This window comes from Camelus dromedarius, chromosome 19 (genome assembly GCF_036321535.1).
Source record: "Camelus dromedarius isolate mCamDro1 chromosome 19, mCamDro1.pat, whole genome shotgun sequence".
Taxonomy (NCBI): Eukaryota; Metazoa; Chordata; class Mammalia; order Artiodactyla; family Camelidae; genus Camelus; species Camelus dromedarius.
The window spans coordinates 14767886-14787446 of record NC_087454.1 but is presented as its reverse complement, the minus strand read 5'-3'; the positions used below and the strand labels follow the sequence as shown (position 1 = coordinate 14787446).

Sequence of the window (19561 nt, the reverse complement as noted above, 5' to 3'; positions counted from 1 at the left end):
GGCCCAGACAGGATGGCCTGGATCAGTCTGTGACCACTCCGATTCTGGAAATAACCAAAGGTCACTAAAGGAGACCTCTGACAGTTGGTAAGAAGAAGGTGAACTAGTTTTGGGACCTGAAGGAGCAACACAGCAGCATCTAACAGCAGAAGGCAAAACCCAGGCCCAGACTGTCCTGACCTCCAACCTAACATCAGAAGGTAGCCTGAGTAGGGCCATTCCTCCCCAGGACTGAATCTGAACGGACACCAGGTGAGCTGGGCAAATCAGCAAGGGGGATGGATGGGGAGAAGCACTCCCCCGGGGAAGACCCTGAGGCGGCCACACACGGCACAGCAAGAGATAACACACAAGCAACTGGGTTCTGGAAGCCTATTCACCCCCTTGCCTGTGACTCCCGTCCAGGGGGCGCCTGTAAGGCGATCCCACCACCGCAAGCAGGCCAGCCTAGGAAGCACTCTTGGTCCCCCACAGCAGGGAAGATCCTGTCAGAACAAGTACCTGGCGGGGAAGCCTCCACCAGCCTCAAACTCCCTTTCACAATGGGGATACAAGGGTGAGTAGGTAGACCCAACAGATAGGACCCAACCACCCAGGCAGCAGGGCCTGAAAAGTCTCTTTATTCCCAAGAGCCTAAAACTTGCTGCCTCTGCCCAGAAACAAAAACATAAATACAGATACATACCACAGATCAGGTAAAAAAGTTGTTTAAAAAAATCAATGATTTAGATTTCTTCTCTTTGCATTTTATAGAATTTTGTAGATATTTCAGCTAATATTCTTGGCATATAAAAGGGTTTTTTTTTAACCCAGATAATTACCCACTGGGATTCATTGGATATGTAGAAAAGGAAGAACCCTGGAAATCAACTAGACGATCCTCCCATTTTAGAGATATATTTAAAAAATACAAGAATAATTAAGTCGCTTACCTAAACTCCTAAAATTAGATGGCAAAAGTAGAAATAGAAACAAAGTTTCCTAAGTTTACTCCAATATGCTTTCCAATAAATTTGACTGTCTCTTTGAAAATCTACTTTTCAAGTAAACACAGTTTTGGGCATATACTGCCGCAAATCTTGCTCTCTCTCATAAATCTATTTACCTTAAAACTTTAAGTATGCTATAAGCATATGTGATTTACACTTCAGAGGTAAAGTTGCAATGAACAAATAAATGCTATACCTTAAGCAGCCTGGAAACCAGAATTCAACAGTAGATATTGACAAAGGTCACATGTTTGCCATGGTGACCTTGGGCCCAGTAAATTGCATCTTTTGGAAATTGCAAAAATAAAAACTGAATAGTTCAGCTATTTCTAAAGTCTCATTAATTTTATTCACATTTGGTGTAAGTTACACTCCTTTAATCACCAAATAAATTCTCCTACATGACCATTAAATTTCCATAGATCCCTAATGTCTGTATCCGTGACCGTGTCTTCCTAGGTTACACAATTACCAGCAAAGCTCCTGCAGGCAGGTTCATATAGCATCCATGAACTCAGCCAAACATCACATAACACATGTCAATATTTCTGCTTACATGTCCTAAATGTATTTTCAAACAATTTTTATTTGGAAGCTAAAGTGACTATCAGACAACATTTTGCAAACATGGGCTCTATGCCTGTGTTTATAGATGTCCCTCCATAATTGAACAGAGGGGAAAAAATGTACTTTTTATGGGAGTAATTTTTTCTCTTTTCCCCCCATTTATTCATCTGGGAAGAGGAAATGAAAAAATATGAGCCATGGCATTGAACATACTGTAAACTGCATCTATTTCTGGTGGGCAGCAGACCTATGCACTGCCTTTAGAGTGGTGTGGGATAAACTCACTGCTTGCATTTGCTTTTTGCTTAGGCTAGGACTCCATGTGGTATATTTCTCTAAAGTGACAGCAATGTGCACAAAGACAATATAGAGAATAAAGCAGATGCCAAAAGCAGGGTGAACCCAAACTAATAGAATAACATCGTTATAATTTTTCAGCCTTCCTTTACAGGACTAAGCTGGCCTTGAGTGATACCTCACAGACTTTCAAATCCCATGTACTGTCTCAGAGCAAGAAACAAGGACATTCTATGAACATTGGAGGACAAGTCAGCTGCAGCCCTGACTGAACAGGAGGTGCTGTTAAAGAAGAAAGGAAAGGGACCCTGAGAAAATAAGTTCTTGGCTCCTAAAAACAGTTATCTGAACACACATTAAAAGAAGTCATTTCAACAGTGTGAAGTAAATGCGTGGTATCTTGAAAATAAAGTATTCATTTTGTATACCCAGTTATCAATTTTGGTTACTATTACAATAAAATGGAAAACAGAATAAAGGACACAGCTTTTACTGGGAAAAAAACCCGTATAACTTTAAAAGGGCCTAAAGAGAAGGGAGCCATGGGAAGGCAGGGGTGCAGAAGGCAGAGGAGAATGTGCAAAGCGGAGATCACGTCAGCTTCGAGGAATGGACTGGATCCCGTTCTGAACTCAAAGAAGGAGAGAAGTGTATCTCCTCTGTTTACTCCTTGCAAACCAAATGTGTCAGAACTTAAGGAAGCATCACTACTATAACCTTTCAGCTTCAAGAATAAAGAAAGAAATTTCTGTGAACTGGTACTTGAAACCAATCACCATGTTAAGCCTACTTCTATTGCAAATGAGTTCAAAATGGCTTACAAATGAACTTTTGGAACAAAATCTTTCCTAGGTAAGTGATTTCCTATAAAGAGCCAAGGGAAAAATTATCCCAGGAACCAACTTTCCTATGTCGAGGAAAACAAAGTTGTAGCAAGAGATAGGTTAAAATTTTAAATTATTCCAAGTCACCAAATCATACACTTTGGATAAAAAAATGTAGCCGTATACAGTGATGGTTTAATAAAGACTATGCTACATATTAACCTAAACCCCAGTGTTAACAACATCATGTGCATAATAACTACATTCAAATTTATGCAAAACATTAGTTTATTGGTAGGTAGTGAGGCTAGAGGACTGAGGCTTGGAAAATAAATTGTTTAAATGAGTTAATTACTTCCAGTATCATGAGCTCTTCCAGTTTTAGTGATTAACATTCTTATCTATAATAATGACAAATCACTGATTTCCCCATTTTAAAATATTGTGGGGACTACTCTGAAATTACTCCTTTTATTATTTGTTAATTTATTCATGTGTTTATTACCTACCTCTCTGACTAGAGTATCATTTCCATGAGGGCAGGCACTTCATATTGGGCACAGAGGAGGGAATGAATGAATAAATGGATGGATGATACAATAAAACTATTTTCATAGGTCCATCTTACTCAAAAAGTATAAATGCTAAAGCTACAAATAGGGTATCTGAATCTGTGGCTAATCTGTTAGTTAAAACAGAATAATCTGAAATTTGAATTATTTCCAAATTTCTTTTAATTATCAGTAAATCATTAGCTTGTAAATTCACTTACCAACATGGTAACTATCTCATTCTCTACAAAAAAAAAAATATATATATATATATATATATATATATATATATATATATATATATATATATATATATATATATATAAACAGGTTCAATAATACTTTTCTAAATACAACCCTATAAGGTGAATACTAAGGAAAATAAATCTAAGCCACTAGGTTGGTAACTAAAGACCAACACTGTCTAATAGAGAAAGGTCTTGGCTTGAGTCAGGAGATCAAGACTCTAGTCTAAACATTCACGTACTAGTTGTGGAACTCCTATAGCCATGTGACCTCTCTGAGCTAAAACCTCATCTGTAAAATGTCAAGACTGCATATGATTACTAAGACTTATTCTAGCTTTAAAAGTCTATCAGGGCATGAGATTATTAGCCAGAGGAAATTTATACCATGCCTATCTACGTAATAATAATAGATAACACATATACTTCTTACCAAGTGCCAATCAGTCTTCCAAGCACCTACCATTGATTAACATGCAACATCTGCACAAAAAAAAAGCCTATGAAGTAGCTTTCATCCTCCCCATTTACTTCTGGACACTGAGACCAAGACCAGTTAGGTGACATTCTCAAGGTCCCCACAGAAAAGACTTGCACAGCTTATGACCCCAAGTGACCTGCTCTCTGGCTGCCTCTCATCCTCCTGGCTCTCCACTTGTGACATTTCTGTGGTCAAACCACAAAGGACTTCTCCCTGGACCCTGAGCATGCAAACCTGCTCCCATCTCAGATCCTTTGCACTAGTTATTCTCTTTGCCTGGAGGATTCTTTCCCCACATCTCTGCATGGCTGGTTCCCTCATCGTTCGGGTCTTGTATCAAAGGTCACTGGCCTGTCCCATCCCTCTGACCAAAGTCATCACCACACTTAGCCACCTCTTTTTCTGCATAGCATCCACAATCATCTGAAATGATCTCATCTGTTTGTTTATGAATTCATTAGTGTGTTTATTATGTCTTTCCTGACTAGAATATAAGTTCCACGAGGACAGGGATTTTGAATTTTCATCACTACATCCTCAATACCTAAAAGAGCACAGGGTCCAGAGTCGTGGACAGTAGGAATAGAGGGTGAGTCAATGAGTGATAAACTGATCAGGATGATTTTCCCACATTCATCTCGGTTAGTCAAAAAGTCTGACTGCTCAGAAGTGACTCACAGGATTTACTGAATCTCTGTTACCCCATTTAAGTGAGAAGTATCTTCAGACACAGGAGAAATGAGTTTACTGACAATGTTTAGTAACAGCATTTCTCAGAATTTCTGCTTTACTGTCAACTCCTATCAAGAAAATTATGTAACATTTCATTTTTTAATTAAATGAGTGTATTTATATCAGAGAAGAGTTCAGATCTTTTACTAAATCACCCAAGAAACTGAGTGACAATTTGAGTCATCAAAAACATTAAGCTCACAGAATCTAATCCTTCCAAGATATTTATTATTTATTATTTATATTAAAATCTATACGCTCAAAGAGCACAGCACAAGTGACATGCAACAGTAACCGTGTTTCACGTCCTTCCTGGGGAAGGCGGTAAAATACCATTTTTTCAGTACAGAAAAATCCTGCAGAGGGAAGAATGAGCCAATCTTGAGCACAGTCTGACCGCACGTGGGTGCAGCTTAAAGAACACAGGGGTCCTTAGACTCGGAGGACGTGTAACAATGAAAGGTCAAGGCCTTTACTGCTCTCAAAAGTCTCACACTCACTTCCATAAATTATTTAAGGGAGCTTTCAAAATCCATACACCACACTAAGAGAAGACAAAATAAAAACTAAGAGGATAAAAAATGGAATCAAGGGGAAATGACAATAGAAGAAATGGGTTAAAGCCAAGACTAAAGTGAATACACAAGCTGCCTGTGGATCCAGACCTTTGCTAGGAGAAGGTCCTATGTTGACTCTACCTTTTCTGGCATCCAGTGCAAGGGGGCCTTGGGGGACAGAGCCAGGGAGCTGAGGATTCAGATGTGGCCCAATCAGGTACCTTATTCCTAGCACAGGTTGGGGGGGGAGGGGTGGAATGGGGCCCAGGACAGATTCTGCAATTCTTGAAATGTAAGAGAGTCTTGCCCCATGAATCCTCATAAAGATGATAACGGGTGATGAAATAAACCCAACAGCATTCTTACACTAAATGCAGGAGCGTGTTTCATAAGGCCATTTCTTATAAAATTACTCACTCCAGGCTGGGGCACTGCACTAAAGCAATTCAGTAAAGGCAATTATATGAGGGGCCAACAGCAGTAAGCAATTAACGCAGTTAATGCAGCTGGACTCATGTCCTTCCAGTGGTGGGTGTGTGTGTGTGTATGTGTGTGTGTGTATGTGTGTGTGTGTGTGTATGTATGTATGTATGTATGTGTGTGTGTGTATATGTGTATGTGTGTGTGTGTGTGTGTTTATAAATATACTTTTGTTCAACTGAGCTTTTCATAAAATTGGAGCAGCAGGGAGCTTCAGGTAGTATTCCTTGACAGTTACCTAGAGTGCAGCTGTCCCATGTTGTGCCTTAGCTTAGAAGCATATGCCTGAATTGGGATGGACTAACATTCTTTTAGGTAAGCTAATGTGCCCACCCAACAGGACATAGGGTGCATAGGAAGCCTCTCACTCCCTAGGGGAAGATGCAAGAAGTTCCTCATGATGTAATTTCATACAATACAGATGAAGGGACCAACAGGTCCCCAAAGTTCTCTAGCAAGGGTGGATGGAGAAAATTATACATGCAGGCAAACCAATCATGTGTGCTCTTTGGCCTTTTTTTTTTTTTTTTTAAAGTATAAGGAAAGTACCCTTAGAGCAGTTAATCTTGAATAGCAGGTCATTCTCTATATAGTAAAACTGATTGCAAAATAGATACCTAGAGCAACAAATGGGTTAACCTATTGCATAAGATCATAAATTATAAGGCAGTTGTATGGATAGTTTGCCAAATTAATAACTTGTTTTGGAGTGATGCACCTGAACCCCCTACTTTGGGAACAAATAGCATGGCCAGGTGTCTGTTAAAGCCCTTGCTGGTTCATGGTACTTAACACCTTGCACTTCCATAGAACCTAAGATGCCCTCTCTATTTTCTGCTTTGTTGTCATACTCTAAGAAAACATATACTTAACATGTAATATATGTATGTGGTTAATTGCTGTATTTAAATGTTAATTTACATATATTAACATGTCATATTATAATAGACAATTCTTAACTATCAAGTGTATCATTTTTTTAAAAATAGACCTTCTGAACTCTTCTGTAGAAATCTCACAGAGAATGTAGTTTACATTACCCTCATTGTTTACATTTTCCTCATAATGAAAAACCTTACATGAAACTTCTTTCTGGAATTAGTACACAAAATAATTGTGCCTCTGAAACAATTGGTCTACTTTTAAACATATAAACTCTGTGAATTATGGAACTGTTCAGGTTACCATTTTCAGTTAATTGTTAAAAAGTTTAGTGCTGATTTTTGGTCCACTTGTGGCAGTGTAGAGGTTTGTACAACATGTATTTAATATCCCTATCATGGTTTTTCTTAATCTTTTGAAGTTTAAATTATTTTTAATTGACTCAGTGATGTTATGTTTTCTTGTTCTGTTCTGAATCTCCTTTAAATCTACAATAGTAGAAGACTTGCTGACAACCTGTTTTCTCTTCAGGAACAATGTGGAATTGAGTAGCCTGCTTTGTTTTAAAAAAAAAAAAAGACAAGAAAACAAAGCTGGTGTACACTTTTAATCAGATGACTAACAATACAATCAGTCTAAGATTGGAGGAAGACAAAATAAATATATCATGGACTTTTGTTTTTATTGCTTTGGAACAGAACTGAACATGAAAAGCATAACTCCATGATATTCTTAAAAGTTTAAAAATAAAATTAAATTGATTTCTCCTAAAGTGTCAGAGATTTTTAGGGGATGAGGGAGATTGCTATTGTTGTTGTTTTAACTAAGACTATTTGTGAAAAGTTTAATTGTGAAATGGAACTAAATTCAAAATGTTTAGTATATGTACATTAAATTAGCATACTATAAGACTTCTTAAATCATTTGTTATAAAATTTGAATCTTTTGTGAATTACTTCTAATATCAATTTAAACTCTATGTCACACAGGTATCATTTTCTTCAACTACTACATATATCCCAAAATTCCCTTCAACAGTTTTATCATAATATTACTGTATGTTTTAGAGCCACTAGACCATAGAATGAATTTAAAAAGGATGTGACTATGATGGTATTTTTGTAAGTCTTGCAATATTTGGTAATTCATGTACTCCAATTTACTGATAGTTAGAATAGGATTAGTTTGAACAGAAATTTTCAAAAAAGCTTAACAGGAATATTTCCATCCCAAAATTTTCAGAGTAGCCATATTTTAAAACTGTTTATAGTAACATGGATTTTCTATTTCAATATGTTTTTATAACAAATATTTGACAATGTGCAGTGGTTTGTCTAGTTATATGTTCTCTATCATTTTAAGATTTTATTTCTTACTTCCATCAAATAGTTGGTATAACATTTTATTTACTGTCAAATACAATTTTATGCTGCATGCTGTATGTGAACATGTAGGTATTTTCAATTCAGAAAGTGAGGTACAAAAGAAAAAACTCTTTTTGGTGAAACTATCTTTCAAATTTAAAATTTGATAAATAATAATTAGCCAAACATTTTGGAAACGAGGGAAACTGATAAAGAAGAGGTGAATGAATGTGAACAAAATGAAACTAGAGGAGAAAATCAGCCTGTTAAGCAAATATGCTCTAACTTCTAAGAAGCAACTGTGGAGCCTCTTTATGCAATGCCTTCCAACAGCTTAGTGGTGGCGAAGAGATATTTTCTTCATTAGCAAAACCAAGCGTTAGGCAGCGAACTATTCTTTGTTCTCTTATGGTAACAAGAATAGTCGGCGTGTGATTTTAAGATGAGACAAATCCCACAGTCATAGAAAAATTAGGCTCACGGTCCTATAGTCATATTTTATTTAGTAAACAAAAATCTAATTTGTGCCCTAGTTTAGGACTTTCACACAGAAGTTTTGTTTTTCTGTTTTAAATACTAACCTTATACAAGAATAATATGGTTTTTTAAAAAATCAAGACTTTACTGGGTAGTCCTATAATAATCTAAACACATGCAATAAATTTGGCCTTTGTGACCCCAGAAATCAGAAGAATGAACCCTACGCAAATACATTCATCAGGCCTCAGAAAGTGAAAATACAAAAGGAAGAGACAACCTTGAGTGTCATTTGAGATCTAGGCACTCTGAGTATATAGCTTAAAAGCCCTTTATAAATAAAAATTATTATTATATTGTACCGTAGTCACTGCCAGTAAAATCAGCAAGTGTTTTAAAATAATGGACTTGCCCTGATGCTATTAATATAAATTTGAGTATAAACAATAATCGAGTTTTCCCATTGTCTCAAAAACTATGTACCTTTGCTTAGTACCTGAAATAATTACTTGAAAATTATCAGATATAGTACATCTTTCATTAACCTTTAGCCAAAAGTTATGCAACAACACAAGAACCACCTCAAAAGTGAAGAATGAAAAATTAAAATACATTTTAAAGAAAAAAAAATTGTCTTTCAAATTAGAGCAAAAATAAAAACAAACACCAGTTTTGTTTTGACTAACAGAATCTTCATCTTTCCAATTATTTCCATAGTTCCAACACTCTAACTAGACAGTTTTATGATCAACAGCAAAAAAAAAAAAAAAAAATTCCTTAATTATGTCAATTCTCTCTCATTTTCCTTCACTCTAGGATATTCAAGACAATAAGTCTAGAGGTGGAAAACTATTAGTTATCATAGTCTTGTCCACAGAGAAATGACAATTGAGAAATCAGATATTCCCCAAAGGAGGAGGAAAAGAACAGATGTTCTAGAAACGAGCATTACAGAACATACACATTCAGAAGAGAGGACAAAAAAACCAGTGAAATAAGGAGCAGTCCAGATGACAGAAGACAGCCCAGAATCAATGCCTCAAAAGACAATTGTTTCAACAATGCATGGTTCAAAATATTAAAATTTGCAGAGATGTTATGGAGAATGAACACTGAGCCAAGGCCGTCAGATATGGTTAAAAGAATGTATTAACGGTACTCTGTAACAGTCTCAAGCAAAGATACAGAATTAATTCAGATCATAAGGATATAGAGTAAACACGTAGACATGAGATGTTGACCATTCATCCTAAAAGTGTGGCAGTAAGAGAAGCAGAAACGTTAGAGCAGCAGCTACACATATGATACGAAAAAACATCATTATGAGATATTATTCACATCTGTCCTCAGTCTGGGGAACACTCATCTTTGCCCTAGATTTATCACTTATTTATTACACTGATTTTTTTCATTTAATTACTACTCTCAATATAATATTCTGTTATTTAAAATCTGCAATGGGACCTCTTCATCTAGATTTAGTACAAATCCCAAAATAGTGGGGTATTTCCTAAAAAGAGCACTTGAACTACTTTCATATAAAGGCAATTCAACATCTCTATCATATAGTAAATACCTAGCACAGGTAAATGTTAGTTAAATATTCTTCACAATTAGTTATATGATGCTTTATAAAACACTGTGCTTTGCAATCTATTGTTAAAATTCAACTTGAGTTACACGTACTTCTATTGAATTACAACAATAAATTCAAGAGGAACTGAAAAAATACATTATAAATAAAATCCTAAGAATATTAAAATTGTCCTTACAGGAATGGCACAACAAAATAAACAGCATCCATTTATACTATACTTACAAGTAAGATTAATAAGAAATGGTCCTAAAATATCTCAAAGGATCTCTCGTGCATGCCTAATATGTAACCCGGTGGTTTCTAATTTCTCCTAGTAGGGACTTTAATTTTAAAAGATTGTGAAATTTGGATTAGTGACTATTTAATGACTTTTTAAAAAATTCATAGTCACATCATTGCTGTCAGAATACACTGAGATACAACACTGTAAGACAAATACATTTTACTCTATACTTGATTGTGATGGAGGGGCAGGGAGATTGACAAGGTGGGTAGATAGAAGAAGGCACTGAAAAAGGTAAACTATCAGTTGTTACAGGGAAAGGTAAATTATAGTTGCCCATGACATTTGTTGCTAATTATAACAATCATCTTCCTCGACCACAGGAGGATAATGATACTCAATCAAGAGTGAGTACTCACAATTTCCTCCCCAGGCTCCACAGCCCCATCTGATTCAGTCTCTGTGTCCTTCTCCAAGTAGGAATCGAATTGTTCTTTCTTGAATTAGTTCTAAACCATTCTTTAACCCTTTTTCTATTCCATTATCCAAGAGCTCTTTGTCTTGGGATTGAGCAACCTGACTGTGAAAAAAAAAATGACAAAGAGAGAAAAAAAGGAAAGGGATCAATTCAAACTAACAAGATACACATGAAGAATAAAAGCAAAATATAGACATCTGAAAAAGACGTTTGTCAGATAAATAAAAGATGATAAAAGCATAGTTATGAATTGTCTTATGCTCTGCTGAATAATTCTTAAGGCATGTTACACAAGAGTATTTCTAACCTTTGCTTTGAACCTAAAATAGGCCTGAAGCCACCAATTTTGATGCTAACTTTTAAATGAAAAAACACACCTGAAAACATTACAATTGAAGACTAGACAAATAATACTCTAAATAACATTGTCCCTAATTTTCCACTACAATTTTCATGTACTTTAATATATATGTGAAATGTTTACTCAAAATAATTTCAGTTTTCATGTATTTTTATAATAAAGGCGATGATTTAAGTATATAAATAAATACAAACTAACTGGACATTTGTATAAGGCTTTAAATATCATGCTGTATAATGCCATAAATGTGTCACCCAGGGAAAAGCTGTGTGCTCTGATTTTGGAGTCATAAAACAGTCATCACAGACACTGATCACATGTAGAAATACAGGATAAATACCGACCAGAGGCGCTCACTGTGTAGTTAAGAGTATATCAAAACGGAGTAAGTTTAAACTGTAATAGGTACAATTTTGATAAGAGATAAAGAAGAAAACTTTGATGTGTCATTCAAATCTGCAAAGGTAGTTAATGCATTTAACTTGGTCTCTAAACATAAAACAGCCACCAATCATCACTGTCATCACCATCCATTATTGCCATTGTCATGATCATCACCATGTTCAGCATTTTCAAGACCCTCACATGGTCTCTGTCATCATAAAAAAATTCCATATATTGGGCAATTTATGGCCTTTCAGCCCCAGTCTGCTTTTCGTTACCGGCTTTCTGATAACGGGAGTTTAAACACTTCCTGGCAGCAAGCACAGCAATAAGCTTCGTCAACGGAAGGCGCGGGAGGGGAGGAGGAACTCGTCTTCCTACTTCCTCTTGGGAGTCTATGCTCCATGCAGATTTTCACACATGCAAGTAAAACGATGCCTAGAGATAGGGGCAGACCCAGATTGTGGGGCTCAAAGCATCTTAGGGGACACATTATAAGAAAAAAACCAAAATTATGAGTTCAAAATTAAGTGTAAATACTTGGAATGAAAAATAAATCATAACAGATTTCAACATATAAAAGCTGATAAATACCACAATCAATCAAAGGAAAATAAACATTCCTATTAATAACCTGACAGGCTCACCTCTACAATAAGTTGTGCTCATGGTTTTTGGCTTCAGTCTCTTTGATTGCCTCTTTTGCAAAGATGGTAGCTAATTTCGTCTCTCCTTGAGCATGGTTAATTAAATTTTTTTATTATTGATATATTTTTTTAAAGTTTTTAGCTTCTTGATGCATTACTAGTAATGTAATTAAAAGTTCTGTTGATAACTTACGAAAATCTCTATCAAGCTCTATCAAGACTTTGTTAAGATGAGTGCAGAATTTAGAACAATCTTCTGCAAACAAGTTCTTGGATCCATATGTTTATATATTATACATCTTATTTTTCCTCCATTAGCCACACAGGTCCATGCTCAGCACCACAGGACACGTTCATATGGCCCTGATCCTTCCTATATAGATGCTAGTGAGAGTAGGAGTCAACAGAAGTAGTTCCAGAAGCCATTCCTAAACCAGAATGACCAGCAGTGATTTAACTCCACATGAAAGTGACTATGAATCCCATAAACTGATCCCGATGTACCCACAATACCACTTGAAATGAAAAAACATTTGGGGGTAATGGATACATTCATATCTTGATTGTATAGTATGGGTGTACTCATACGTCGAACATTACAAACTGCACACTTTATAGATGTGCAGTTTATTGTACGCTGAGTGCAAATTTGTTTTCGTAAGTAACATATCAGATAGACTCTCATCAGGCGACAGAAAACACACAGTGATTTGAACAGAGAAGATTTGATAAAAAGAATAATTAACTATTGAGTTACTGAGCCCTTGTCCCGTAGCTCTGAAGGGTCACTGTACTCGGTACAAACACAAGGCATGATACACCTAATTTAAGAGTCCTTTATAAATAAAGTTCGCATTAACTATAGAAAAGAATAATGAACTTTAATGAAAGGTAACGATGAAAATATAAAGAAAACTCTATAGAATAACATAAATTTGAGAGACATTACTCAAGGAGGAACAAACTCGGAAGGGGGTCCCCTCCCCAAAGCTCAATTAAGACCTTCCTGGAAAAGGTGAACTTGTAGGTCACCAAATGGCAGAGAAGTTTTGCTGAATTGCCTAAGCCTGAGCTGGTCCACAGATGCTGAGCAAGTAGGGAAAAAAGAAAGTAAATTAAAAACCTCTTCCACTTTCAGGTGAAACAATATTGATGAATGAGGGCACAAAAGGAGCTGAGGTAGAGGGACAGCAGCCAGGGGTATGAATGTCATCGTCAGGAGGACTGTGAGAAACAAGCCTATGGGGTACAGATGGGTCAAGGCTGGTGGGACACTGTGCAGAGGAGGTTGGAGTGCTGGGAGCCTACTGACCAAAAGGGCAGAGCAACACCTGGAGCATATAGTGTCCACGTCAGCAGGGCCCCAGTGAGCACCATGGCCAGGGCTGTGAGCTTCCTAAGGAGTCGAGCGCTCTGGATGTGCTGGGGCAGTACACTGCTGACAGCCACTCAGCAGGAGCAAAGAAGTGGTGAGACAGTGGCAAACTGGGACTTTTAAGTCTGAAACTTTGGAAGATCTGAAATGTTATGCAATTTGTAAAAGCTAACGTGTGTGTGTGTGTGTGTGTGTGTGTGTGTGTGTGTGTGTGTGTGTGTGTGTGTGTGTGTGTGTGTGTGTGTAAACCTCTTGTTCAGGGAACAGTACTTTTACATACAGAGCCGTCTGTGTCCATTCCTCATGATTCAGTTTTCCCACAGGGTGATGCAGTGGAACATCACATGCTCTATTTCCACATCACATCACGATTTCCCCATGTGGAAATTGTTCCAGATGAAAATGTGCTGTGATGTGGTAAGACACATGTACCTTATGCATAAAAATCAGCTTTGCACCACAGGAAAGGAACTCCAAAATGATGAAACTCAAAGCTTACACAGGGCTGCTGGCACACCTGCCAGCTTCCTCTTTAGAGAGACCTTTGCTCCAGAATATAAACAAATCCTCTCTGGGGAGTCCATCTTCTCCCCTCTAAATCACCACCCTGGAATATAAACAAATGTAAACAAATGGCTCTGGGGAGATAAACCTGTGTATCTCTCCAGATGTCTCTATCTTTATGGTTTCAGTCAATCATCCTTTAACCCAGGTGCCAATGTTCTCTGCTCAAAGCCCTGAGCAAACATGTGAACATACACATAGAACACTGACTCCCAACAGAAAGGAGAAAGACAAGTCTCTTCTCTATAATGTCCTCTACTGCCTTCTATTAACAAACCTTACTATCATGCTTGCTGCAAAAGAGAAATGTTTAAGGCTCCCTTACTACAGAGCAGATAAAGAAGAGTGGATTTGGAGCTGAGAGGCAATAAATTGATAACTGGAATAGCTAATAAAGGAATATTGTAAACTTTATGCCTATAAATATGACAACTAGATGAAAAGGACGAATTCCTAAGAAGACATAAACTACTCAAGCTCACTCAAGAGGAAACAGATCATCTGTATAGCATTGTATCTATTAGGAAATCCAATGTGTAATTTACAGTCTTCCCACAAAGAACACTCCATGTACAAATGCCTTTATTGGTCAATCCTTTTGTATTAATTATAATTGACATAACATTATTATATTAATTTCCAGTATACAACATAATATATATTTTTGATATTTGATATTTTCACCATTATGAAATGATCATGATGCTAAGTCTAGTTACCACCTGTCACTTACTGGTCAATTTTAACAAATACTGAAGGAAGAAATAAATTCAACACAAATTCTTCTAGAAATTTGAAGAGAACGTAGTAGCACTTACCAACTCATTCTATGATAATTATTATAGCATTGCTCTAAATCCAAAATCAGACAAAGATAACTACAGACCAGCATTCCTCATGAACACAAATACAAAAAAAATTTTTTTTAACATTTTAGCAAATCAAATCCAACAATAAATAATTCTAAAAAGATAATTCATTATAACCAAGTAGTGTTTATCCCAGGAATATCAGTCTGGTTTAATATTAAAAAGTAATCAATGGCATTTGTAGCAACCTGGAGATTGTCATTCTAAGTGAAGCAAGTCAGAAAGAGAAAGAAAAATGCCATTTGATATCACTTATATGTGGAATATTAAAAAAAAAACTGGAAACAAAAGAACTACTTACTATTTATAACTTAGATGATTGATCTCTTGAATATATGTTAAGCACATTTGACTGTCCTTTATGACTGGACTACTGCATTCTGTTGACTCTTATTTTGTGGTTGGCTTTATTCCTTTGATAACTATGTAAGTTTAAGAAGCTAAAGCTCTAAACCGTTCTTAGAAACAATAAACAACATATATGTAAATTTTAAAATATGTGCAATATATTGTACATACATGTTTACATGCAATATATTGCATGTGTGCAGTCAAATTGTATCAATTTTACCTAATAAAACTGAAAAATGGAAAAAAATCAATGGAATTCACCATATTAACTGATTAAAACACTATACACACAGTTTTAATATATGACAAAAAATTCTGGCAAAATCCAAAGCCATCTCAGGAAAGTAGGATTAGAAGGAAACTTTTTCAACATGATAATGGACAGCTATAAAAAAATGCACAACTAACATCATATTTAATAGAGGAATACTGAGTGCTTTTCCCCTAAAGTCTGGAAGAAGGAAATGTCTGATTTCACCACGTCTACTCATTATTTTATTGATGGTTTATCCACTGTAATAAGATAAGAAAAAAGAAATAAAAGCCATTCAGATTGGAAACAAATAAGTTGAACTATCAGTATTCACAAGTGATAGTCATCCACGTAGAAAATCCTATGAAATCTACCCAAAAAATTTACTAGAACCAAAAATTGAGTTTAATAAGATCATGAAATCCAAGATTAATACTGAAAAATCAATGGTGTTTTTACAGACTAGTAATAAATAATCAGAAATGGAAATCGACAGAAGTAATTCCATTTATAAATGTCAAAATATGAAACATTTAAGTATAAACTTGACAAAAGACATGCATGGCCTATACACTGAAAACTACAGAACTTGGCAGAGAGAAATAAAACCTAAATAAATGGGGAGATGTACTGTGCTCATGGATTTGAAAAGTCAATTTGATTAAGATATCAATTCTTCCCAAAGTGAGTGAGAGATTCAATGCAGTCCCAATAAAAATCTCAAGATTTCTCAGAGAAACTGACAAGCTAATTCTAAAATTCATATGAAAATGCAAAAGAACTAAAATAACCAAAAATACTTTGGAAAAAATAAAAACTAATTTGGAGGATTTATATTATCTAAATTCAAGACGTATTATAAAACTGTAGCAACTAAGACAGAGAAATGTGTTTTATTGGCAGAGAACTACACCAATGAAACAGAATAGTTGTTTCAAAAATAAACCCACACATGTGTGCAACTGATTTTTAACAAAGTTGCAAGGGGAAGAAAGGGCAGTTTTTCAACAAATGGTGCTGGAAAAATTGGATATCCACAATGTGAAAAAAAAAAAAAAGAAAGAAAGAAAAAACTTTTATCCATACTTGATACCACATATGAGTTTGCAGAGAAATCACAAAGGGAAACAAGGAAACTTTTTTGGGGGTGATGTTTTGGGTATTAATTTGGTTTTGGTGAGGACTTATGTGTATATATTATATCAAAACAGCAAACTGTGTATTTAAAATATGTACAGTTTGTTGCATATCAATTATACTTGAGTAAAACTGATTTGAAAACAAATACAGTTATCTACACTTACTGATTACTTATCTTTTTAATATGCACATTCTTGTATACAAGTGCATATTAGATATATTTAACAGATACTTACATTCATAAAACAAAAGAGCTATTATCACCATTTGCTAGTTCTCGTAACAAATTTACACTAAGCACTTCGTGAAAGATGAAATACTAACACATGTGGAAATAGTGTTCCAAACCAAAAAGCACTGTTTGGTGGAAATCAAGAAGAGATTTTGTGTGTCTAGGCCTACTTTCCATATTGCTTGGCTTCATTTACTTGGAGAGAAAAACAGAGCTGACTGGGCACCAAAGAATTCCTATCATCACCAGAGATGCCCACACGGTTGTTCTTGTTGAGAATCAGCCAAGACCTTGACCTAAGTTTCAGAAATGTGAACACTCATAATTTGATCTGTGCTACAGGGACACGTTAAACAATAGAATAAACCAGACTCTCAGCTGTAAGGGATTTTAGATAGTTTCTAATCAGACCCCTTATACTATAAAGTGAAGATACTGAGGCCAAAAGACAATTCAACGATTTACCCAAGTCTTGGAAATGGAAGTCAAAACTAGAATCCCAGGCTTCCTGTGACCAAATCCTATGCCTTTTTCTTAGCATCCTAGCACCATCCTTTGAGTATTTCCCCTGAAAATACCTATTAATCACATCCTTATATAAACGCATCTTCTTACATTTTGCTTTAAATACATTTTTGTTTAACTATAATGAAAAATATCCCTGCAATCTTTTCTTTTGTCAAACCCATCTGCAGACTACAGATTTGACCTTTTGAAAAATTAGCTATTTAATTTATACACACTCGGGACAATGTCCCTTGATTTTGTTCCGATCTCCTTGTAACTCATTTTTCATTATCTGTGGTATAGACAATAGTCTCTGTCCTTCATCTGGAATAAGTGTTTTGAAATCCTCTTTTAAAACAAAAGTACCAGGTTAAGAGTAGTTGCCCTAACAATAGACTCTTTAAACACAAGAAAAATACGCAAAGTCCCAGGGACCTCTTAATCACATTACTACAATCCAGGCAGAATTAAATTAGTTTAATTTTATATTTAAATATTCATTTTTTCTTTCTGATTTCAAAAGCATTTTATGTTCACTAAAAAAACCCATAGAAAACAGAGAAAAGCTTCAAAAAGTTAAAATCAACCATAAACTCACCAACCAGGTATAGCCACTATCAATATTCGGTATTTTTTCAATTTTAATAATAGACAGATACACATATAACTAAAGACATTTAATTAACTAAAGATATATAGACAAAGCTATAAAGATAAAAAAGTCATATCATATGTAAGCAGTGTATTCTCAGTTAATATATTATAATCCTTTGCCCATCACTAAACTATTCACAGTATACCACTATTAATATTTGCAATTTTTTCAATTTTATAAATCTATACACATATAATCATAGAAATTTAATTAACTAAAGAGCTATAGACATAGCTATAAAGATAGAAATCATATCATGTAAATTTACTATATTTTCAATTAACATAATTCTTTCCATTACTAAAATTATTTGCAGTATCATTCTTAAGGAATACATAATATTCAGTCATTACTATACTTGAACAATTTATATTATAGCAATTATACTATACTATATACTATGCAACATATATCATACAATAGCAATCGTATAAATTGCTACACTGTTATTTATTTCTTCCCCCATTGCTGAACATACATGTAGTTTTTAAGCTTTTTATTATAAATAATGTGAGGCGAATTATATGCATGTTAATCTCCGTTAGCATTTCCAATTTTTTTCTCATAGGACATGTTCCTGGAAAGGCAACATTAAGCTTAAAAGTTAAAAAATTACCAGTGATAAGTGATCATATAACCTAATTCAAGCTTACATAAAAGTTCTTTAAAAAGACCGTGTGCCAAGTACACTTGGAAAGTAAGAATGGAATGCATATAAAATGTCTTTTTCCATGCATAGGCAGCTAACAGGAATAGCAGCTATCTAATTTTAAACACTTTGCTTTATTTCCCTTTATAGTAATAGTGGAATAATATTTGCACACAAATTCCCAGTATCTGGACATTATGGTGGATTTGAAACTGAAAAACTGTCATTGCCTAAAAGACTGGTTCCTAGAAGATCTATTTAAGATAAATTTTTAATAAAGGCATAAGCACATGGTGTCACCATGGTGATAAAAGGAAGCTGGGAATACCTCTGATGGAATATGGGTTGAATTAAAAAACAGGTTGGTGATACAGCAGGAGAGGTTCAGCCAAAGAAAGGATCAGAAGCAAAAGCGGAGGGTTTCTCTAATGAAGTAAAAATAAAAAATTCCAGAGGTATTAGTTTCCAATTAAATCAGGTAAATGCCACATTTAGTTTTCTTTCTGTCTACTCATCAAACCCTTGGGCTAGCTAATCAGTCCAAGGTACATATTCCTAGCAATCAGTGGGCAAATCTCAAAAACGAGAGACAAAATCATCCTTTCCAAGAATGCTTCTTACGATGGACCGCGCAGCTTTGTCGCTGCTGAATGTTAATTCTGTCAGGGCAAAGGGATGGAGATGGGTGAGTCTGGTCCTTCACCTCAAGCTGCTGGCGACACTCAGACATTCTCAAGACATAATGAGATGACTGCCAAAGAAGGCAGAGCCAAAGAGGGCTTTAAAGAAAAATAATGATTCTCTCCCCTTGCTTACTCCTGGGGCTGAGA

At 35.4% G+C, this 19561-nt stretch overlaps 1 long non-coding RNA gene across 1 annotated transcript in view; it reads right to left on the bottom strand.

Annotated features, from left to right (window-relative positions):
- Nucleotides 1-19561, bottom strand: part of LOC105089123 (uncharacterized) — a 515140-nt gene that overhangs the window by 481027 nt on the left and 14552 nt on the right. The window contains exon 2 of the long non-coding RNA XR_010376824.1: nt 10686-10846. This is a non-coding gene — a long non-coding RNA (uncharacterized LOC105089123). The remainder of the gene's footprint in view (nt 1-10685; nt 10847-19561) is intronic.